The 25,897-nt window shown below is 38.4% G+C and overlaps 2 protein-coding genes across 2 annotated transcripts in view; one reads left to right on the plus strand and one right to left on the minus strand.

Moving 5' to 3' along the window:
* The window catches only part of LOC114666394 (synaptosomal-associated protein 23-like), a 36,150-nt gene extending 33,197 nt beyond the window's left edge, over positions 1 to 2,953 (minus strand). Inside the window, exon 1 of the mRNA XM_028821239.2 lies at positions 2,819 to 2,953. The gene's annotated coding sequence lies outside the window, so the exon portion shown is untranslated. The remainder of the gene's footprint in view (positions 1 to 2,818) is intronic.
* A 21,902-nt stretch (positions 2,954 to 24,855) lies between these two features.
* Positions 24,856 to 25,897, plus strand: part of LOC114666984 (zinc finger protein 106-like) — an 88,808-nt gene continuing 87,766 nt past the window's right edge. The window contains exon 1 of the mRNA XM_051920064.1: positions 24,856 to 24,943. The gene's annotated coding sequence lies outside the window, so the exon portion shown is untranslated. The remainder of the gene's footprint in view (positions 24,944 to 25,897) is intronic.

Raw genomic sequence — 25,897 nt, forward strand, 5'->3', positions numbered from 1 at the left:
GCCACCCCAATGGACAGATTAATGTAGTAAATAAATATGGTAAACAGTCCTTTATAGCTAAAAAAGCACCTCTATGATAATAAGGAATCCTGGTAATTTGCAAAACCAAACAAATTAGAATGACCGAGTTTGAAGCATATTTAATAACTTCATGTGAGTTTTACGAGGTCAGTAGATATGTAACTCCAGTACTTCCATCTCGATCAAATATTACATGCGTACAACATACAGGCTTACAACTACATGGTGTGCTTTATTCACATTGCATCTTGCTTCAATGTATTTATTTATGTACAATGAGCTCTGTACAAGTAAATGCATCATACATGTGCACGCACAGAAGTGAATGTCAGTGCAGAAAAATTTATTTCCATTAAACTTTGCTTCTGCTGGCAATGAGCACAGCTCAAAAACAGTCAGTCAGTAGTAGTCACAACAGAACAGTAAATTTTGGGAGAAGCAATAGATTTTCCAAAATAACACCTTCAATACATTGAATCCACAAACCCTGCTTGGAGTAATTGTTGGTGTTTGCTGCAACATATCTCTCTAGAATCAGCAGGTTTTATGCATGCTGGGGCTTGACTCTTAAGTGACAACTTGGTTGCAAAAAACAAAAACCGCCACCAACCTCTCATAAAGTATTGTGTCAGCTAATGAGTCAAATGATTAAGACCCAGTGAACAAGATTAAATCAATGTCAATTAAATGTGCTTAAAAGCAAGTAAATACATGTATACTATCTAAATTATCTAGGCTATTGTACAAACACACACAAAAAAACTGCACTTACTAATTCACTCGGTCAGCAAGCCATAAAAAAATGAACTCTGCCCAGTTGACTACAATCAACTTATTAATTAAATCTCCCAAGTAAAAAGTACTCTTTGCTAAAGGTGTAATTTTTCTTACATTTGGTGTTTCAAAAGGACTTAGCCAAAGTATGCATTAACATTAAAGTAATCTGCATTGAGCCTTCAGAAAACAAACCACTAAAAAAGCACACCTGTCTTGCCAATAAAGTGTGACATTAAGAAGCTAATAACCTCTAATCTGCCCTTTTCACAATGCCCACTCTACAAATGGGGCTTTTAAGAGAAAATGTATTTTAAAAAAGTAATATCCTGCCTTACAGATCCAACATCCTGGGTTCAAATCCTGCACATAGTTGAAGTTCTTATGACATTTACACATCGCCCTGATGTCCTTGTGGGTTTTCCCTCTGTTGCTTCAGCTTTTTGACCCCCACATCCTCAAAGACATACCAGTCACATGAGCGGTCTTCTTTATTTCTCTAAAACTGGGTACATGCAAGTATCTGTTTGTGTGAGTTGGCCCTGTGATGGTTGATTCCTACATTTTTCCTGATTATGTTAGGATGGACAGGTTGCCCTTCACAACCATAAATTGGGTTTGGTGAGTTTAAGAATATAATGTTCACATTGCAATGATACACACGTACCTTCACTTTTCTTTAAATTTGGAGTAAGCAGTGATCAGGGAGATTTGTGAAGGGTATGATTCTTTATCCATCCATCTTCTGAAAAATGATGTACAATATACTTGACTAAATGTAACTTGCAAGTGAATTTTGTACTTCAATAGTTGCTTCCCACTTCACTGCTCACCACTAATCGTCAGTATTTGGATACAATTAAGAGAATAAAGTCCACAGGAAAAGGTAAAGTAAAAAGAATACGGCAAAAGAAATTTAAGATACGGCAAAAAATTCACATTCATAGATTTAGTGTAATACACTGTAAATAAACTAAGACATATTTCAAAATGCAAAATAAAACTATTAAACAAATAGACCGCTTAGAAGTAAGACTAAACCATTATTTGTGAATCTGGTTAGAATGAAAACCGGCAGCGGTACCCTACGATTAAACCTGGGTAAGGTTTATTCTTATTTATAGGGTTTATTCTATACAGTCCAAACTATAGCACAGTTTTATAGCTTGTTTCCGAATTCCGTTTATATGCGTGGTAATGATTTTCGAAAACGATATGGTGATGTGCCGGACAGGGACGAGGACTTCAGCTTGGCGTGTTGCAGGGTTTTGCAATGACAGAACTAAGATGGTCTGCCTACTTCAGTGTTACCACTGAGAACGTGATAAGGCACACCTACATATAAAACATAACAAAAAAAAAATGGTGTCAGATGGTATTTTACAGTAACGAAAGAAAAGAAATGACGACACCCCTGCTGGTTTTGTAACTACTACTCGCTGGGTATCTGTTTCTCAGTATTTAACTTGGGACTGCCCCATCTTCCATGCAAAAAGTAATGTATTCATACTTAAAGTAAAGGCCCGGGGGTTAGAATAACAGCTGGAAATGAGTGGCGTCACACTCCAAAAGTATAAAACAAAAAATGTATCAGTTTTATCTTCGTTTATCTGTCTCTCGTGATGGAAAGCAAACTACTGGGCACATAAGAAAGCAAAGCCGCTTAATGTTCATCGGCGTTTCCTGATAGTTGAACTTTTCTCGGTTTTATTCTTTGGCTTTCCGCCGTTGGTAAGAAACCTTTGGTGTTTAAATTCTGCAACAATTCGGTTTGTTTTAGCGGTTCCAGAACATTCTTTTCAGATAAAAAGAAGCTGAATGTCAAATAAACGCCTCTGTCAGGGTCTTGCAGTAGTCAGATGGACTCTGACATATCTATCCGACCCCCAATCGACGAAAACAAAGTGCGAAGTTTAGAAAGTTGCTGTTTCCAGTAAAAAAAAACTTCACTCTATTTTAGGTTCCCCGGTGCGTTACCATGTCAATTTTAACTTATTTTGTATCTCGAAAACCGCAACCTTACCTCTCACGAGAACAACCGCAGTTTCCGCTCCAGCCAACACCACCGAACTTTGGCTCACGAATTCCTACAGTGACTCGAAGGGTACGCATGCGCGTGGTGTGCCCTGCCCGCGAGGCCGGCGCAAACTGCGCATGCTCACATTGGATTGTGCTCTCCCGCCCAAATATGTCGGGGCGGCATCTTAATGTGAAGACAGCTGTCGTCGTTCTCTCCAACAAACTTAAACTGTAAGAAAAAAAAGTATTTAACTTTATTCATTTTTATTATCTGACATAGCTTTTCTTTAGAAAGATGAAATACATTTTTTAATGTTAAGAAAATCCAATTTGGCTTTAACTTGACTTGTCACGTTCTTTGGAAAACATGGAAAATCTTCTTGACTTTTATAACATTAGAAAAAAAAGAAAAATATCCTCATTGACATTTAGAATTCCTTGTTTTTATTAGACTAAAATCACCTTTTAAGAAAAAAATATTCCTATTAACTGTTATTTTTCTCAAGAGAAGTAAATATTTCAATTTCTCCATTTCCCAAACCTGTTTAATAAAATCTTAGGCTCAAGGGAAGCTACTGTCAATGCAAGTAGTCAAGGGTGCCGACACTGGACTGGACCTTATGCATCACGCAAACATGAAGGTAAAATAAAGTCACCAAAGCAATATACCTGTTAGTTGCCTAAAATGTGTCAGCTATGGAAAGAACATGCACATTCTACAAAGGAAAGGATTTTGAGAACCTTTGAGGATGCAGCACAATCTGCTAAGCAAGAGTGGCATTTGGGGGTGGCAAGTGAGGCAACTACCCCAGGCCCAGCTCCTAAGGGGGCCCCACTTTTGAGGTCCGCATATCCCGTTCGAGCGGATTTGTCATGTTATATTCTCCAGTATATATATATTTGAGATGCTTCCATGAGGAACCCTTTTAAAATCCACCTTCAAGGTCTAATTCCATACATGTACGTCTTTGAAAACATTCCATAGTCCACCTTCATCGCCCGAAAAAGGGTCGCCAGTATAATTCCTTCCTAAAATAAGTATAGCCAATTAGTTGCTGGATTGGTCCGAATATTAATGTACAAAAACATATATCGCTAATGATACCATGCTGATGATGATGTCATGCTGACATGACATCAACGTGAGTTATGACTAGGACATCCTGCATATCGGGACTCAGAGTATACTTGCAATTTGGGTACTTTTCTAGAAGAGGCCCTGCTAGTTTCCACATGACACCGCATCGCATTTCACACTGTTGTGGTATTGTCATGAATTATGAATTGCATTTTTTAATAGATTATATTGTTGTATTTTGATAAAGTCCACGTAATGTCTTGCAAAAATGTAGCTGAATACTGTAATGAGAAAATCCGGTGTATGTTAACATTATTTTTTATTAAATTCGCATGTAAGCTTATACAGTCCACACATACCAGCCCCGCGTGGGGTTGGTCAGCCCTAGGCCCCGCACACCCCTAAGGCCACCTCTGCAGCTAAGCTATCATTTTGCCTATCGTATTAGTCAAAAATGGTGTTGCTTAAAATTTCAGAATTAGGTGAATATGAAAATAAATAAACCCAGTAACTTTCTCCAGCATATTCATATTAACTCCAGTACAACTGAATTTATTCAAAATGCTGCTTCAAGAATCATTCTAAGAACTAGAAGCTACCAGAGGTCTCTTTACATTAGAGCCAAGTGGAGCACTGCCTCACCCTCAGCAGAAGGCACTGTTCTGCAATAAAACATAACACATAAACTCATCACAATAATTGAATGCAAAGATTCCCAAATTCAGTTTTGAGTAACCCCCATGGTTTTTATTCCAACTAATTTCACACTCATTGTGTTATTCTTAGTGTTACATGATGTCATCGTTTAGTGAGATGAACTTTTTTTTCTCTTCTTATAAGAAATTCAGCAGTCTTCATTCATTCATTGATTGTAGCAACTTGGGTTGCTGGAGTCTCTCCCAACAAGCATAGGGCAGGAACAGTCTATGGACAGGGTAAGGCATTTTTTTTTTTTTTTTTGCAAAAACTTATTGCTTAAGTGGGTAATAGTAATTTGAGTGCAACATTCTCACGTCTGCACATTTGTAAGAAACATTCTTAAGGAGCAGACAAGTGAAAATGGGAGTAAAGTCATTATTCCTCTTTAACCTGCTGTCTGCACCTGCCTCTGCACTGGTCATTATTAGTAATCAGCATAAAGATAAAATTAAAGAGAGCCAACTGTATAGAAAAGGGCACACTAAAATGAAAATGGCAAAAGAAACATAGGTATTTTCATCTATGACAAAGAGTATAAAAAATATGAATTTTTAGGCACATTTGTAGGCCAGATAACTAAACAATGAGATCAATTAAAAGTAATAATGACACACTAATTATGAAATTGATTAGAATAAAAACCTACAGCCAGTGGGGTCCCTGAGGACTGAACTTGAAAACCATTGATTTAATGTATTGTTTCCATGTTTACTAACAAGCTCAGCTTAGTAATGTTGTGATTTGGAGCACCAAACATGGCAAATAGGTGTGTGAGGCCTCCAAAAGACATTTAAAGCTAACAAAGATCTCCATTGGTCTCTCCAGCAGAGGCTCACCTAAACGTAACCAGTCATCAAGTACTACCTGCTGGTTTCTGCTGGAGCAGGCTTCAGAAATCGGGAGCTGACTTTGAAATTTCAAAAAGACTATAAAATAATATAATATAATATATAATATAATATAATACGACATCCGGCGCCGCCGAGAGTGGCAGCCTTTTCAGCAGCTCCGTGTATGACTGTATATATATGTGTATTTTTCTACTTTTATTTTTCTATTTTTATTTATTGATCACTCCTACCACTTTATTTTATGTGGATTCGTTCCCTGGACACACTTACTTTTACAACATGGGCATGGATTTTTACACGCCAAGACTCGCCTATTCAAGTACTCAACTTCGGGCGCTGAGAACAAATGCCAGTGCCGGTGTGGTTCCCTATTTACCCGACGAGGTAAGAAGGCGGTATCGTGGCAGCAGAGCCGGCACTAAGCTAAAAATGAAGCAGATTGCGAGAAAGTGGCGTTTTAAGCCTTCGGTGCCTTCTGTTATTCTGGGGAATGTGAACTCAATCTCAAATAAGATCGACGAACTGGCTGCGCTGGTGAAAAATGTCAGAACCTACAGAGAATGCAGTTTGTTGTGTTTCTGCGAAACGTGGCTAACTAACACCATCCCAGATGCTAATGTGGAGCTACCCGGGTTTAGCACCGTTAGAGCGGACAGAGATGCAAGTACCTGTGGGAAGCACAAAGGAGGAGGACTCGCTCTCTATGTTAATACACGGTGGTGTAACTCTGGACATGTTAAAGTCAAAATCTCCACTTGCTGCAGGGACATCGAACTGTTGGCCATAAGTCTGCGTCCCTATTACTTGCCCAGAGAGTTTGGACACGTCATTGTTGTCATCGTGTACATACCTCCTCGGGCGGACGTGGAGATAGCGAGTGACATCATCCATTCTGCTGTTGCTAAATTACAAACGCAGCACCCTGAGGCGCTTGTGCTAATCGCTGGAGACTTTAACCATGTGACGCTGGACAAAACATTACCTGCATTCTCCCAGTATGTGGACTGTAACACCAGGGGAAATAAGACTATTGATTTACTGTATGCAAACGTTAAAGACGCATACAGTGCCACCCCGCTGCCTGCGCTTGGGAAAGGAGATCATAACCTGGTTCTGCTTCAGCCTCACTACAAACCAAAAGTGAGAGTCCTACCTGTAACCAAACGATCATTCAGGAAGTGGACCCCGGAGGCTGAGAATACTCTGAGACAATGTTTTGGAACTACAGACTGGGATATCCTGCAGGGATCACATAGTGAGAACATTGAGGAGGTTGTTGACTGCACTACTGACTACATCAACTTCTGTATGGACACTTTAGTTCCAGTAAGAACAGTATGCTGCTATGCCAACAACAAGCCATGGATTACAAGTGACATCAAGGGCCTTTTGAACCAGAAGAAAAGGGCCTTTAAAGACGGTGATCAGCATGAGCTCAAGCGCGTGCAGAAGGAACTCCGAGTCCAGCTCAGGGCGGCGAAGGAGCAGTACAGGAGAAAGCTGGAGCAGAAGTTGCAGAACAACAGCATGAAGGAAGTGTGGGATGGGATGAAGATCATCACTGGCTGCAGCTCGAAGCAGGGTGCCACCATCGAGAGAGACGTGAAGAGAGCAAATGAAATGAACATCTTCTTTAACAGGTTTGACCACCCTAACCCACTCTCACCTCGGATTACTGCACTCTCTACACATCCTTCTGCTGATACCAACATAGGAGAGACATCCCCACCCACAATTACAGCAGCGCAAGTGAGCAGAGAGCTGAGGAAACTTTGTGCCAGCAAAGCAGCAGGTCCAGATGGAGTATCGCCACGACTGCTGAAGGTCTGTGCATCAGAGCTGGGGGGTCCTCTACAGCACATCTTCAACCTGAGCCTGGAACAGGGGAAAGTCCCGAGGCTTTGGAAAACATCTTGCATCACCCCAGTCCCAAAGGTATCACATCCTGGTGAGCTGAATGACTTTCGGCCTGTCGCTCTAACATCACATGTGATGAAGACCATGGAGCGGCTGCTGCTTCACCACCTGAGGCCACAGGTCCAACACGCCCTCGACCCTCTGCAGTTCGCATACCAGGAGAAGGTGGGAGCGGAAGATGCCATCATCTATATGCTACATCGATCCCTCTCCCACTTGGACAGAGGCAGTGGTGCTGTAAGAATTATGTTTCTAGACTTCTCTAGCGCCTTCAACACCATCCAACCTCTGCTCCTTAGGGACAAGCTGACAGAGATGGGAGTAGAGTCATACCTGGTGGCATGGATCGTGGACTATCTTACAAACAGACCTCAGTATGTGCGTCTCGGGAATTGCAGATCTGACATTGTGGTCAGCAACACAGGAGCGCCGCAGGGGACTGTACTTTCTCCGGTCCTGTTCAGCCTATATACATCGGACTTCCAATATAACTCAGAGTCCTGCCACGTGCAAAAGTTTGCTGACGACACTGCTATCGTGGGCTGCATCAGGAGTGGGCAGGAGGAGGAGTATAGAAACCTCATCAAGGACTTTGTTAAATGGTGCGACTTAAACCACCTACACCTGAACACCAGCAAAACCAAGGAACTGGTGGTGGATTTTAGGAGACACAGGCCCCTCATGGACCCCGTGATCATCAGAGGTGACTGTGTGCAGAGGGTGCAGACCTATAAATACCTGGGAGTGCAGCTGGATAATAAATTAGACTGGACTGCCAATACTGATTCTCTGTGCAAGAAAGGACAGAGCCGCCTGTACTTCCTTAGAAGACTGGCATCCTTCAACATCTGCAGTAAGATGCTGCAGATGTTCTATCAGATGGTTGTGGCGAGTGCCCTCTTCTACGCAGTGGTGTGCTGGGGAGGCAGCATTAAGAAGAAGGATGCCTCACGCCTGGACAAACTGGTGAGGAAGGCAGGCTCTATTGTTGGCATAGAGCTGGACGGTCTGACATCCGTAGCAGAGCAACGGTCACTCAGCAGGCTCCTATCAATTATGGAGAATCCACTACATCCATTAAACAGTGTCATCTCCAGACAGAGGAGCAGTTTCAGTGACAGACTGCTGTCACTGTCCTGCTCCACTGACAGACTGAGAAGATCATTCCTCCCCCAAACTATGCGACTCTTCAATTCCACCAGAGGGGGTAAACGTTGAACATTATTCAAGTTATTGTCTGTTTTTTTTATCTGCATTTTTTATTACTCTTTAATTTAATATTTTTGCTGCTGGAATATGTGAATTTCCCCCTGGGATTAATAAAGTATCTATCTATCTATCTATCTATCTATCTATCTATCTATCTATCTATCTATCTATCTATCTATCTATAAAACTCCCATATTTTACAAAAATGTCTTACAAGGGAGATAAAACTGTAATAACTCTGGCTTGAAAGACAATCCCAAATGGTAATCTCCATATATAGAGGATGTATAGACAAGAAAATCCTCATAAGAGCAAGACAACAGTTGCCAAAAAGTCTAAATCCACATTCTGTAAGAGAAAATCAGAGAGAGGAGCATAGCAAGTCAAAGAAACCAATATATCCAACAAAAACAATACAGACTGGTGAAAACAAAAACATCTTCACAAACTTATTCCAGATAATGGCAGATTGGGATAATAAATAATGATCCACTATTGCCAACTACTGGACAAAGTGTAACTTTATTAGCCTAGATTATATTTATAATTACTCACACTTGTAGAATTGATTATACATTTCTGTATCTATAGATTATTTAGTTACACTTTTAAAAAGACTCCTATTATCAAATCATGTTACTATTCCTTTTAAATTACTAAAATGTAGTCCTTTTTGTTAAAATTTACCAATTCGCTTTTGTCTTACCCCACTATATTTCAAACACCAGAAAATAATCAAGGACATCATTTATTCCTTTATCACTTTCCTCCCAAATATTTTATCATTCCTTAAAAACTGCCTTTTAATTATACATTTAATTTCACATTTCCCTAAAAGAACCTCACATAGTTTTTCAGTCCTTTACAGTGTTCGTTAAGCTTACTTTTCTGCTGTTTCATTTCCGTACACCCCTGTATGAGCAGGAATCCACAAAAATATTCACAATTTTGTTATTTATATACAACCCAGGTATGGGATGTTTTACTTCTAATAAAAGATAATTTCTATTTGTTGTTTTTTGTTCAAATTTCTTTTTTATCTTTTTTTTCCCAAATGTAAGGCCTTTTCAACTGTTTGATCCTACTCCAGCAGCTATAATATCAGAGTGGCCCTATCTCTTGGGGAAAAAAACACAAAATACAAGGATCATAGGCACATTTAAAATGACAGTACATAATAATAGACATAACAGAAAATATATAAAAGATGACAATTAATATTAAAATTCAAAAACAGCAAAAATAACATAACATGTATACATTTTGACTCATACATAACAATTGATAATGTTTTTTCCTGTTTCCATGACATGCTAAATGCAATTTTGTATCTAGGAAAATATTTATTTTAAGAGTTTGAAAATTTTTTGTTTTTTGTCTGATGCTGCCAGGCTGTTTCCTGGTTGCTTTGGCAGGCCCTTCGACTACATAGTGTAGTAAAATCATGAGGCGCTCTATGGCTTCAGATTTTCATTGCAACTAATTTCACAATCAGCAAGTCATTTTTATCTTTAATTGATCTCATTATAAATATTTGTTCTTTTGCCATATCCTTTAATTCTTAACTCTGTTTTTGTAATTTTCTTTTTAAAGCATTTTTTTGCTTTGGTGTTTTCTGTCTTAATTATTTTTGACTGACAAATGATGATTTGCCATAAATGAAAACAATGCAGAATTCAAAGGGGTAGTTATGCATTATTACCCACTTATATGCTTTTTAGTAAATAATAGCTTAAATAACCAAAACCTTAAAACAGAATGAAAACTTTAAAAGCAAAAAGAATTAATTCTTACCCATCTGATGCATGTAAATTCTTCCTTCATTCTGTAAATAATTAGAAAACAAACAAACTGGGAACTAATAGCTTACTTAATTAAAATCAGAGTCCAATTAAAAGCAGAAACTAAAACCTACATCCACAGGAGGTCTCCACAACTGAACTTTAGATCCACTGCTGTAGTGTTATTCTATGTCTTTGTGCATGCCTGCATGTGTAGCCTAAATTATACAATTCCAATTTGAGGCTTGAAGGAAAACATCTTTTCAAGTGACCATTGTTTGAATTTTCTGTGATGCAATTTAAAGGAAGTGTGAACTTGTACATGTCTCTGAATTGGAATAATTATCACCAACACTATCATGAATCATAACCCAGCCACAGGGGATGCACAAACCAGTGTGTTTCTTTGTGCCAGTCCCAAGCCCGGATAAATGGGGAGGGTTACGTCAGGAAGGACATCCGGTGTAAAATTTTGCCAAATCAATATGCGGACAACAATACAGATTTCCATACCGGATCGGTCGAGCCCCGGGTTAACAATGACCACCACCAGTACTGTTAGCCAACAGGGTGCTGGCGGAAATTGGGTTACTGTTTGCCGAAGAAGAAGAAGAAGGAGAAGAAGAGGGGGGAGATGTGTCCGGAGCCAGGAAGAGAGGAGGAAAGTAAAGAGAGTGGAACTGAGGATAGGAACTTTGAATATTGGCAGTATGACTAGTAAGGGGAGAGAGTTAGCAAATATGATGGAGAGAAGGAAGGTTAATATATTGTACATGCAAGAGACTAAATGGAAGGAGAGTAAAGTCCGGTGGATCGGAGGTGGATTCAAATTGTTCTATCATAGTGTGGATGGGAGGAGAAATGGGCTAGGTGTTATTCTGAAGGAACAGTATGTCAAGAGTGTTTTGGAGGTGAAAAGAGTGTCAGACAGAGTAATGATTATGAAGCTGGAAATTGGAGGTGTGATGATAAATGTTGTTAGTGCATATACCCCGCAAGTTGGGTGTGCAATGGATGAGAAAGAAGATTTCTGGAGTGAGTTGGATGAAGTGATGAACAGTGTACCCAAGGGACAGAAAGTGGTGATTGGAGCGGATTTCAATGGACATGTTGGTGAAGGGAACAGAGGAGACGAGGAGGTGATGGGTAGGTATGGTGTCAAGGAGAGGAATGAAGAAGGTCAGATGATAGTGGATTTTGCCAAAAAATGGACATGGCTGTGATGAATACATATTTTAAGAACAGGGAGGAACATAGGGTTACATACAAGAGTGGAGGAAGATGCACACAGGTAGATTACATCCTATGCAGTCAATTTGAAGGAGATTAAAAACTGCAAAGTGGTGGTAGGGAAAGTGTAGTTAAGCACCATAGGATGGTGGTCTGTAGGATGACATTGGAGATCAAGAAGAGGAAGACAGTGAGGGCAGAGCCAAGGATCAAATGATGGAATCTGAAAAAGGAAGACTGCAAGGTTGAGTTTAGGGAGAAGGTGAGACTGACACTGGGTGTCAGTGAAAAGTTATCAGACAGCTGGGAAACTACAGCAGAAATAGTAAGACAGCAAGAAGGGTGCTTGGCGTGACATCTGGACAGAGGAAGGAAGAAAAGGAAACCTGGTGGTGGAATGGGGAATTACAGAATTACAGGAGAGTATACAGAGGAAGAAGATGGCAAAGAAGAAGTGGGATAGTCAGAGAGATGCAGAAAGTATACAACAGTACAAGGAGATAAGGCACAAGGTGAAGAGAGAGGTGGCGAAGGCTAAGGAAAAGGCATATGATGAGTTGTATGAAAGGTTGGACACTAAGGAGGGAGAAAAGGACTTGTACCAATTGGCTAGACAGAGGGACCGAACTGGGAAAGATGTGCAGCAGGTTAGGGTGATAAAGGATAAAGATGGAAACATATTCACAAGCAAGGAAGGTGTGTTGAGCAGATGGAAAGAATACTTTGAGATGCTGATGAATGAAGAGAATGAGAGAGAGAAGAGGTTGGATGATGTAGAAATAGTGAATCAAGAAGTGCAATGGATTAGCAAGAAGGAAGTAAGGACAGCTATGAAGAGGATGAAAAATAGAAAAGCTGTTGGTCCAGATGACATACCTGTGGAAGCATGGAGGTGTTTAGGAGAAATGGTAGTGGTGTTTTTAACCAGATTGTTTAATGGAATCTTGGAAAGTGAGAGGATGCCTGAGGAGTCGAGAAGTGTACTTGTGCCAATATTTAAGAATAAGGGGGATGTGCAGAACTGTAGTAACTACAGGGCGATAAAATTGATGAGCCACAGCATGAAGTTATGGGAAAAAGTAGTAGAAGGTAGGTTAAGAAGTGAGGTGATGATTAGTGAGCAGCAGTATGGTTTCATGCCAAGAAAGAGCACCACAGATGCGATGTTCACTCTGAGGATGTTGATGGAGAAGTTTAGAGAAGGTCAGAAGGAGTTGCATTACATCTTTGTGGACCTGGAGAAAGCATATGACAGAGTGCCTTGAGAGGAGATGTGGTATTGTATGAGGAAGTCGGGAGTGGCAGAGAAGTATGTAAGAGTTGTACAGGATATATACGAGGGAAGTGTGACAGTGGTGAGGTCTGCAGTAGGAGTGACGGATGCATTCAAGGTGGAGGTGGGATTACATCAGGGATCGGCTCTGAGCCCATTCTTATTTGCAATGGTGATGGACAGGTTGACAGACGAGATTAGACATGATGTTTGCTGATGACATTGTGATCTGTAGCAATACTAGGGAGCAGGTTGAGGAGATCCTGGAAAGGTGGAGATATGCTCTAGAGAGGAGAGGAATGAAGGTCAGTAGGAACAAGACAGAATACATGTGTGTAAATGAGAGGAGGTCAGTGTAATGGAGAGGATGCAGGGAGTAGAGTTGGCGAAGGTGGATGTGTTTAAATACTTGAGATCAACAGTACAGAGTAATGGGAATTGTGGAACAGAGGTGAAAAAGAGAGTGCAGGCAGGGTGGAATGGGTGGAGAAGAGTGTCAGGAGTGATTTGTGACAGATGGGTATCAGCAAGAGTGAAAGGGAAGGTCTACAGGATGATAGTGAGACCAGCTATGTTATATGGGTTGGAGACGGTGGCACTGACCAGAAAGCAGGAGACAGAGTTGGAGGCAGCAGAGTTAAAGATGCTAATATTTGCACTGGGTGTGACGAGGATGGACAGGATTAGAAATGAGTACATTAGAGGGTCAGCTCAAGTTGGACGGTTGGGAGACAAAGTCAGAGAGGCAAGATTGCGTTGATTTGGACATGTGCAGAGGAGAGATGCTGGGTATATTGGGAAAAGGATGTTAAGGATAGAGCTGCCAGGGAAGAGGAAAAGAGGAAGGCCCAAGAGAAGGTTTATGGGTGTGGTGAGAGAGGACATTCAGGTGATGGGTGTAACAGAACAAGATGCAGAGGTCAGAAAGATATGGAAGAAGATAATCCTTTGTGGCAACCCCTAACGGGAACAGCTGAAAGAAGAAGAAGACTATCATGAATCATAATTTAAGTGCAGTAAGATTAAGCACTTTGCCCATTGAACAAACCTTGGAAATTAAACATTTGGTACAATATCAGCTTAAAGAATTATATTGTATGTTTTGAGATTAAAATTCTGAATGTATTGAATGTTTGCATACATATTTGCCGTGTGCTATTTACTGAATGAATATTCATTTCTGCTTTTAAGTTTCAAGTATTCAATGTATTTTGAAGTACATTTTGAAAATGGGACTACCATATTTTGAGCATTAAAAAGTGTAAATATTAAATAAAAATAACTTTGTAGGTTAGTAAAGGCAACAGTACCCTAGGCTGATTACGCTTCTGTTAAAAGAAATAATTTAATGGTTTTCTTTCAAAATTATGTAATTGTGTTAATATGACATCTAAGAAAACTATGTCAATGTGCTGTAACTCACAAATGCTACATAATATGAAAAACATGATTAGTTATGTGATATTAATTTACATTACATAAATAAAGTGAACAATCTCATTACTTTACTTTTTTGAGTGATAAAGTTTGTAATTGTATTATTACACCTGTGAACTTGTTAACAGCACTCTGAGCTAGCACTCAGTGAAGAGTGCTGTATAAAATTTAACTGAATTGAATTAAATTAAGTGTGCCATGTTGAATATAGTTATGCATATCACATGGATCCAGTGTAACAGCTGAATGTTTGAATGCAAAACATAATTATGCTCTGTTAATACAAAATTAAACAGAACCTAGTCAGAAGAAAGTAATTTGATCATATAGCAATTTTGTTTTAAAATGGAGTTAAGCAACTTGGAAGAAGATGGTAGGCTGAATGCAGCTAGGTCCTTCCTGATCCAACACTGATAAATAGCTGATACATTATGTCATACGTATTTGGATAGTGAATGTTTAAATCTGTGCAAAGCAGTGAGCATGTGTCTTCTCAAAGAGCACTGTTTTTCTTGTGGCCATCTAGACTAAAGCTTTTGAATAATATTTCTGGTTTTAACGGGAAAACTGACTTGTATGATTTTATAATTAATGACTGACTTGTATAAAATTAACATAATCAGAAAATAATAGCGTAATGCTAAAATAACATAGCCAAATCATTTTCCAGAGTAATTTTATCAAAAAGTAAATTTTATTTAAATAATTAACATCTAACAAACTTAATATTAATGTGTTGAAACAATGTGGAAGTATAGTACTGAAAAAGCAAAAAATTCAGGTGGAAGCAATAGTCACAAGTCAATTGAGTAATTCCAAAGAATTTGTCAGTGTGGCTTTTATACATTCTTCCGGTGCATGTTTGTGTATGTTTTACTCCAGGTACTGTACTCCAGTTTGACTAAATCATCACAGAGATGTGATGTTTGGTTAACTGTATTCCCTAAATTGGCTGTGTTTGTTGGATGCTGGTGTGTTGATGTAAGTAATTCATTCACTACATGCCAGGATAGGCTTGTGCTTGCCATCAGCCTACAGCTGGATTAAATAGATCCAAAAAAATAAATTGAAGGTTGGAGTTTCCTCTGATAACCATAAGGGACAGGAAACAGTTAAATTGTGTCATTATTTGGTATTTTTTCTGTGATGTGTAGGTTACACAATATGGCATTTGACTTCTTTGTTTCTTTTCCTATTTTCTGATAATTACTGAAACACATTCATACTGTGCAACTCTTCAACTAAATACTTAATACTGATATGACCTTCTGCACTGACGAAATATGCCATATTTGCCTGCTAATGAAAATAAATCTTCCTTTATTTCAGTAAGCTATGTTTACTGTTCATTAGTGTGAGTTAATGAAGTTGTACTACATAATGCAACAAGGTCCTAACTTAGCCATCTAACCTTAACCTTAAATCAGCAATTACACCTATGTTTATCCCACAGCTAACATCACTGGTATAGGTGTTTATCACACAGGCCTCAGATCAAAGCAGCCCTGAGCTAGAATCAGTGATCTTGCTTTTTTACACCAAAACATGGACTTCAAAAATGATCCATGTTGTTCTTTTGCTTGTGAAGTTACAAAGACACCAATGTTAATGCACCACTCCAATAACAGCTTTATTCCATATTCTTCATTTATAATGTCTATTTGTGTTTATTTGCAATTTGTACAAGAAAATATTGTCAAAATATATTGCATTGTTTTAATTATGAGTTTAACAAAGTTTAAATGTGTTTAGATAATATTAGAACATTAGAACACTCTAGACGAGAACAGGCCATTCAGCCCAAAAAGCTCGCCAGTCCTATCCACTAAATTCTTCCAAAAAAACATCAAGTCGAGTTTTGAAAGTCCCCAATGTCTTACTGTCTACCACACTACTTGGTAGCTTATTCCAAGTGTCTATTGTTCTTTGTGTAAAGAAAAACTTCCTAATGTTTGTGTGAAATTTACCCTTAACAAGTTTCCAACTGTATCCCCATGTTCTTGATGAACTCATTTTAAAATAACAGTCTCAATCCACTGTACTAATTCCCTTCCTAATTTTAAACACTTCAATCATGTCACCTCTTAATCTTCTTTTGCTTAAACTGTATAGGCTCAGCTCTTTTAATCTTTCCTCATAATTCAACCCCTGTAGCCCTGGAATCACCCTAGTCACTCTTCTCTGGACCTTTTCTAGTGCTGCTATGTCCATTTTGTAGCTTGGAGACCAAAACTGCACACAGTACTCCAGATGAGACCTCACCAGTGCATTATAAAGGTTGAGCATAACCTCCTTGGACTTGTACTCCACACACCATGCTATATAACCTAACATTCTGTTAGCCTTCTTAATGGCTTCTGAACACTGTCGGGAAGTCGATAGCTTAGAGTCCACTATGATTCCTAAATCCTTCTCATAAGGTGTACTCTCGATCTTCTGACTGCCCATTGTGTATTCAAACCTAACATTTTTACTTCCTATATGTAATACTTTACATTTACTGACATTAAATTTCATCTGCCACAAATCTGCCCAAGCCTGTATGCTATCCAAGTCCTTCTGTATTGATATAACGGATTCCAAATTATCTGCTAATCCACCTATCTTGGTATCATCTGCAAACTTAACCAGCTTGTTACTTATATTCCTATCAAAATCATTTATATATATTAAAAATAGCAGCGGTCCTAGCACTGACCTCTGTGGAACACCACTCTTAACATCGGCCAGTTCTGATAAGGTACCTTGCACCATCACCCTCTCCTTCCTGTGTTTGAGCCAATTCTGCACCCATCTAAAAACATCACCCTGAACTCCCACTTCTTTTAATTTGATGCCCAACCTCTCATGTGGCACCTTATCACATGCTTTCTGAAAGTCCAGATAAATAATATCATGTGCTCCACTTTGATCGTATCCTTTTGTTACCTCCTCATAAAATTCCAGCATGTTAGTAAAACACTACCTCCGTCTTCTGAACCCATGCTGACTATTCAGAAAAACTCCTGTCCTTGCCAGGTGTTGCTCAATCTTATCCTTAGTAATTCCTTCCATTAATTTTACTGTGATACACATTAAGCTTACTGGCCTATAGTTGCTTGGATCTGCCATGTCACCCTTTTTATATAATGGGATGATATTTGCCATGTTCCAGTCTTTCAGAATCTCTCCAGTGCGCAGTGACTTCCTAAAAATATGTGTCAAGGGTTTATATATGTACTCACTAGCCTCCTTAGGAACTCGAGGGTAAATATTATCTGGTCCTGGTGATTTGTTTGATTTCATCTTATTTAATCTGAGCAGCACTTCTCCCTCTACAATTTCTAAATCCCTCAGTACCTCCTTAGTAGTCCCGTTTACCTCTGGGAGGTTATCCACTTGCTCACTTGTAAACACCTCAGAAAAATGTAAGTTTAGGGCATCTGCTATTTCACTGTCTGCATCTTTTAATTCCCCTTTACTATTTCTGATGCACCTGACCTCCTCCTTGACTGTTCTTTTACTACTAAAATACTGAAAGAATCTCTTAGGGTCGTCTTTCACCTTATCTGCTATGTAATGTAATACTTGTGGTAGCACTGCATTGAACACCTGTGGTGGGCTGGCACCCTGCCTTGCTCCCTGTGTTGGCTGGGATTGGCTCCAGCAGTCCCCCGTGACCCTGTAGTTAGGATATAGTGGGTTGGATAATGGATGGATGGATGGATGCATTGAACACTACTGTCTCAGTGTCCCAAACTCAAATCCCAGGCTCACTCTTTGTCTGTGTGGATTTTGTACTTTCCTCCCTCAAGTCTAATTAAATGTAAATTGGTATGATGTAAGTTACTTTCCTTCTCAAAATTATGTTTCTTAGTGGCCAAGCCATTGTTCTCTAAGAACATTCACAAGTTTATTTTAAGCAGAGTATATATTTTAACTACCACATTATTACTGTTAATGTAATAATGGCAATGGTAATAGTAATAGTCAAATGTAATAGTGGCAATGGTAGCAATGTTGCCTCGTAGTAAGGGGACTGGGATTCGTGTCCTTAGGGCTTCTTGCATGCAGCTTGCATGTTCACCATGTGGGTGCTCTAGAGTCCTCGCACAGTTAAAAGATATTAGTATTAAATGAACGTGCCGTATTAAATTTGCCCCAGTGTGTGTGAGTTTATGTATATTGGACTGGCCAGGGATTTTAACTGCCTTGAACCCACCACCTGCTGGGACAGGCTCCATCTTCTCCATAACCCTGCTCTGGATAAGCAGGTTTGAAAATGGTAGAATGGATCATTACTGCTGTACTGACACATTGGAATTATGCAGATTCTCATGATTATTTTCTCTTTCATATAAAGTCTCCAATTGTTCCAGCCCCCTTTGCTATGACACAGTTTGGGGTCCTAGCAAGAAAACCAATTTTAGACATATTATCTGATGAATTCTTTTCAACCACTTAGCCTCAATTTCAATGTTAAAATTACTGTAGTGGGGTGGCACTGTTGCACAGTGGAAGTGTTGCTGCCTCGCAGTAAGGAGACCTGGGTTAATGTCCCTGTGTAGAGTTTGCACTCTTGGCTCCAGCACCCACTATGACCCTGTGCAGGAATAAGCAGGTTAGAAAATGACTGACTGAATTATTTTAACCTTTCTTAGTATAAGAGTTACACCATTAAAATGTTTACATAATAGTAGTATAGAAAGGTTTTGTGGTATCAAGAAGACCATCAACAGGAGGTCTTTGTTGTCCTACAAGCTTATACAAGATAAGTAGAGCAGGCACTAGGTTGCTAAAACAAACAGCAATCAATTATATCTAATCTGGATTTAGATGAAGGATAGGCCTTGATCTTGGTGTCATCAATATCAATATTAAAGGAATGCATAAAGTCATGTTGGGAGATTTCTTAGCTGAATATATCGATACCAAACATTAGGGGACCAAACCCTTAATGTTGAGGAATATCACATGTCACTGACAATGGAGAAGTGTATTCACTATTACAAAAGAATGTTTGTAACTAGAGCAATTGATTCCAATTAATTCAAGCATGGCTTCTGAGGTGGTCCATAGGGCTTGGTTGCCAAACTGTATAAAAATTATAATTTGCTTGAAAAATAAACCGTTATGAAGACTTGCAAAATAAATAGCTTATAATAAAAAACCCATAGCTGCAAATAATTTCACTAGAACATAACATGTTTGACAATTGAGAGGAATCATTCTGTCAGTCATGCTCATTTAGTTTAATTATTAGAGTTATTAATTCAGCCGAGATTCACAGGGGCCTGACCCCCACATAACCTTATGAGACCAATTTCAGTAGACAGTCAGTCTATCACATCCAGGAATGCATATCTTTTGGATGTTGGGGCAGAAACCAGAGTAGATGGACAAAGCCCACAGAGACATGGGGAGAATGTTCAAACTGCACACAGACTATAGCCAGGTATAGGGGTAGAACCCAAGGTGCTTGGTTTATGAGGCAGGAGCACAAACCCTTGCACTATAATACCCCCCAGTAATTCTTTTAGACATGCTTCAAAGCTTTTAGTTGTTTAAATTAATTTACATAAAACATAAAAGACCCGAAAGAAAAGAATTAGACAGATTATGAAACATCAAAATGCATGTGGACTTCTGAAAGAAATTTCAAAATCAACTGACTATTTGTCTTAACAAAATATAAGACTTTAATCTTATTTGTTTCCCTATGTTCAAAAAACCATACAGAAATCTAAAGGGGAGATAAAACTGACAATATTTAACTAAGAGCAGTTACTATATTAAATTCTGTAGATGTATCCAGATGCAGTGCTGCAATTTGCATGAAAACTAACTTGTGAGGTTGCCATCATTATATATGCAAAGGATTAGTTTTGCATTTCTATTATTCTCACACACAGCACTAGAGGGCAGTAAATTGGACTCTCCACAGCAAGCCATAATCAGAATGATTCAAATTTGGGTGGTCTAGGGATGCCTAAATTTCTTCTACCCCATAACAAGAGTTCCTTTGTGATATACTCATCAATTTTATAAATAAATAAGTGTATCTGATAGGAGCCATATGGTTTGTCTTTGTGGAGTCAGGTGGTTAGCTGTGTTCCCTGTAAGGATGTGACACACTTGAATGATGCAGGCAAAAGAAATTTCAGGAATACTGTTATAACTGTTGAGAAGGATCTGGAAGGACCAAAGGAATTATTCTTTAAGTCATCACAGTACCTGTATGAAAACATTCATGAATAACTTGCAAATGCCTTAGCCCATGGGTTAATGCCCTGCAAAAGTTGGACTGAATTTGAGACACTCATTATGATATATGCATTTGAATTCTTCCTAATGCTGACTGCTTCCAGATTTTCATAAACCAGTGTCACATTATCTTCAATTGTGACTGTCACTTCTTTCTCTTGAATGGTAAACCAAGCAGAACAACAGGTGTCATCAAATAAGATAGCCTGGTTCCTGTATTGCTATCAATTGGAAATTACACACTGGAAATCCTGGCATTCGTTGTCCAATTTCTCGCAGCAGGTTTGCATGGTGCCATTTTCTAACACAGCAATGCCTAAAAATATATTTGTTTCATAGGTATTCCTGAATGTCATTGGCATGCTTTCCTATCCTACTGTGCCCCTGTCTCTAATAGATTATAGGTGGAACTATAACTGAGGTGCCAGCTATAGTCTTCTGCACACCTTCCCCTTGGCCAAGGGACATTATGTATTCATCACAATATAAAATAAAGAAAAGCTAGTTGCTTGATTCAAGGTATTGCAAAACCAAAGCAAATATAAAGTGTCTTATAACTTTATTCATAAAATTTGCATGATTTCCAGCTAAAGATTAATATATCCATCTATTAGTCAGGAAATAGGGTGAAAGCATGATCAACTTGAATAATACAACAATAATGCAAAAGAGTATTAACAATCTGAAGATGTACATTTTTTTTTAGGCTTGACAAGAAAGGGGTGGTGTATGGTTAATATTTACTGGTCTTGTGATTTCTAGGGTCCCAAATAGGGCCACAATATATTGTTCTTTATTTCAGTAAATCCCACCTTTGACTGGTGCTAAACCCAATGAGAAATACTGTTTGATTATTATTTTACGGAAAATCTTTTCCCTGGGTCTGGTATTGGCTCTTGTCACACATGTTTTCACGTAACCACACTCAGGATGCCATAAGTGTGGACTTCAAGACCTAGGTAGAACTAGTGAAGAAGAACAATACCATGTGCTTTTTTGGATCAAAAGGAGTATACAAATGGATAGATAAAACTGAAATGTCAGCATAAAAGATATAGATAGCTGCATAGAAGTATAGACTCCAAAACAACAGCTAACGTAAATTATTGATGTGGAACATGTGCAAAGATTATAATTAGGTGGATGACGAGGAAATCAAAGGTACATAAGAGAGGTAGATAATTTAAGATAAGGAAAACCAAGTCCAAGCAAAGATAAGCTGTGTATAAGATGGCTTACCTAATTATGACAATTTGCTGTACAAGATAAAGGTTTAGGAAGTGAAACTGCACACATTTATTTTTTCATTCCACTGTTATAACTCATAAATTAGGTAATGAGATATTTCTAACTCATAGAATGAAGTAGTCAGGCTCTACCACCAGCTCACGCTTTCAAAAAAATACTGTAAATAAAACAACATGCAATGAAACATAAACAAGAAGTATATTTTGATCTGTGAAACTTTAGATTTTTCCCTATCTTTTTATTCATAAGTAAACAGCTCTATTTTTATAAGAATCTGAATAATTCTACAAATGAGAGGAGACTGTTCAGTCCATTAAATTTGTTTAGCTAATAGCTAAGCTGTCGAGGTATCCCATCCAGACAATTCTTAAAAGTTGTCAATGTTTCTGCTTTAACTACATGACTCAGTTTTTTCCAGATCTCACACATTTTATGTAAAGAAGTACTTTCTTGCTTCAATGCTTCACTGTCCCTTAATTTTGACTGGTGTCCTCAAGTACATAATTAACCATTTCTTTCAAAGAATTCTGCTGAATTTATTTTATTAATGTCTTTGAGATTTTCCTGATAACAGTAGTAATAAAAAACATACCAAATGATTTAAAATGATAAAATATTGTATACAGATAATTTATTTACAAACATACAAAGGCAAATATGCATTAAAGAAATTAAAACACATGAATATCTGAGTAGTTAGCAATGGTACAAGCAGATAATTTCATTTAAGGGTGCAGCACATATATTTTTCACCATAGGCCAAAGGAATGAGGCCTCACTGTCAATTTTCAGATTAAGTGGGCGTGTTACATTGCCTTGCAAAAGTGAGTGAGATGGGGATATGTTCTTTCTGAAATTGGGTCAGCACCAGTTTGAGTGCATAGAGGCTTCTCTCAACATAGTATGTGAACACTATGCTAGATTTTTTTTTGCATTATTACCAGACTGTACAGTATTGCAGTGATAGTCAGTCCAGGATATGTCTCTTGTGTGTCATCTGAAAACAGGAAGGTTCAGTACCAGGAAGGTGATGCAAATGAAAACCTGATTTCAGCTACAGTATTTAGAACATTTTTTGCATCAATATGTTTTCCAAGTTTCTTTACAGTCCTAATAAGTCAGGGCTGCTTAATTTGTATAAGTGTATTGTAATTGATGTACTTGCTGAACACATTAAAAGACTGTGGGGTTTTGGAGGCTATCCTGGCAGCACATGTTGCCAGGCAGGAGCTAACCATGGATGGGATACCTGTTTATCACTGGGTGCATTCACTCACCCAATTATATCATCAATCATTTAAAACCCATGCAGACACAGGGAATAAAGGCTAACTCCTATGACATATGGTGTCAGTTGCCGTGTGTTATGAGCTTTCGATGATCCCACACTGATCTAGTCTTAGTATGTATTACAGTGACAAGACTCATTTTCAGGTTAGGCACTTGTGCATTGTGCCCCAGAGCTGCAGACTAGCAGCAGACCAAGACTAAGTCTAAGTGCAGTTGCAGTGTCATTCATCAAGTTGGAGAAGAAGAAGAAAGTTGCTAACTTAGACCACCTCGTGAGCAGGTTTAATCGACCTAGTACAGTCAGAAATGTTACAAAATTAATTCCACACGCATCAGACTGACTGTTACACACATGGAAAAGCACAAATACTCCATTAAAAAATATGGAAACCAAATTTTATATTTATATTTAGACTGAAATATAGCATGATACTGGATCAAATATATTTAACTCAATGCCACAGAAAATGACAAGCGATGCATGGAAATCTTCCATAATATACGAAATACAAAAATACAAATCCATATGCATTTAACCAATGAATTAGTCTTTATTTAAAAAACGCAGACTCATTGTCCCTAAATTCGAAGTAACTTGGCCATTTGTTTGGAAAGAATGCATTAAAAGATGCTTCAAGTGTAAAGGAGGTATCTTTGCAGGTATCTCCCAGATCTGATATGAGATCTCTCACAGTTGTTATTATATACTAGAACTTGTGCTCTAATGTGAAGTTTGCACTGCAATGAGACATTCTTTACAAATATTGTCCAGCCTCTGACTAGGTATCTTATATGCTTTGGTGACTGTTGGTTTAATTTGGTTATTAGGAGAAGCTGGGTGTATATTTAATGACAAGTATCAACTGTTCTGTATTATCAATTTAATTGGGAAATCAGTTACAGCAAGACCAGGTTAAGACCCCTATAAGCATGAACATCACATATAAAAATAAAATGACCCTTGTACATTATATTTTTCCTCCTCAGAGATTTAAAAGCAATGTTACTTGTACATTATATCCAGCAGGGGGTCAATGAAATGCATGGGTATCTGTAAGGGCACAAGGTAAAAACAGACTTTTTTCTCACTTATGCCAAGGCGGCTTGGCAACAAGGGCCCCAGGGCACAGGCCACCAAGGTCACCGATAATAGATTTGCCCATAAGTTACAGAGAGACAATTAGTTTAAGATATGATTTTACTAATGTTTATATCTTATTGTCATTACTTTTTGTATTGGGATTTCTGGGCTTTTTCATATGCTCAATGTGACTAGCAGTTACAATAATAACAGCTGATCTAATGTAGCTTTATGATTGCAATAATGTTTATTAAGTTTACAAAATGTCAGAATTGAGAGATGGTAAAATATTAATTGCTGCAAACAGAGGAGAAACATGATACCAAAACAAGAGAAGCTGTGGATTAGTTAAAATTGTTATTGCACTTGTTACGTCCGCTGTTCACTGAGACAGCACTTAGACCGTTGGATTGTCTGCTCTTTGTACCTCACTACGTAGTACAGGACTACCTGAGATACACAGCATCTGACCAACTGATATTAAACATTTGTGTTTTGCCTTAATATTATTTTCCATTAAAATTGAAAAAAATATTTCTTTAACAAATAATATGATTTAAATTACATTTAATAGTTTTTTAAATTGGCAAGAATCAAAAAAGCAAACTCAAATCAAAGCAGAATTCTCGAATTCTCGGCCTCGGCTCCCAATACGCAATTCGGTTGCCGGAAAAGGAAGTGACGTCAAAACCTCGCAACATGGCGCATACGTTAAGTGATCCTGCATGGAAATAATAAACAGCAAAGAAAACGTAGAAGTTAGTTGCAACATATGTGTTTGGGTGGTTTTCGGTAAGTATATGACAGCCGATATAATTGACTGAGTTATTAAGGATGCACTGACATGAACTGAAAGTACTGAGAGTTTGTCAACAGAGTTTACAGCAGGATAGTTCGTCGGTAAAGTCTGGCGGTAACACATTACTCGTGGTCTTATTTACTTACATAATGAAAAAAGTTGTAAATTTGCAGATTTTCAATCTGAACGTTCCTGGCACGTTTGTTGGGGGTAACAACTACTGCTATGAAAACAGCTGAAGCCACTTCCACGTGTATTACATTTTTCTTTTATCTTTCTGCCGACGTTATTATTTTTAATTTCATTAGGAGTTGTGGTTGTTCTTACTGATTGGAAGGTCGTCTGCTGTAACATCATAAGTCTGCCTTCTTCACGACCCTTTACGTACTGGACAGGCTACTTAGTCACTCTGATTTACGAATTCACGTAGCTTGATGACAGTGACAAGAAGAGGTAATGCTTTAAAATGCACCGTTTTTTTGTCATTATTAATACTTCACAGACATCATTATCAAAGTTGACTTAGAAAGCACGTTTTAATACATATAAAACTGAAGGTTGAAGCTTCAAAAGCAAAAGAGAATAAGAGATAAACAATCTAGCAAAATGAAGTAAAGCTACTACATGATTATATCTGCAGCTGGAACAAGACAAACCCATTGAATCCGTTAGATTTTAAATAAAAAAACAGCTGCTGTTCCACATTTTGCCAGCGAGTTTATTGTCGAAACTGGCACACACATTTATCGGACGTCACTTGAGGAAGTGTTCGGTACATCCTTTTGTGTTAAAACGTTGTAGGGCGCTTTTGTTTTGATTAGCACAAAGGATTCTTGCGATTTTTATCCAGGCCAATGAGGGAACAGTACTGTACTCGGATCCGAAGACCTACCAGTAACATATCGAAACATAATACTCACAGGCTTTTTTCCAAGGTTAATTCGCTT

Source organism: Erpetoichthys calabaricus, chromosome 16 (genome assembly GCF_900747795.2).
Source record: "Erpetoichthys calabaricus chromosome 16, fErpCal1.3, whole genome shotgun sequence".
Classification (NCBI taxonomy): domain Eukaryota; kingdom Metazoa; phylum Chordata; class Cladistia; order Polypteriformes; family Polypteridae; genus Erpetoichthys; species Erpetoichthys calabaricus.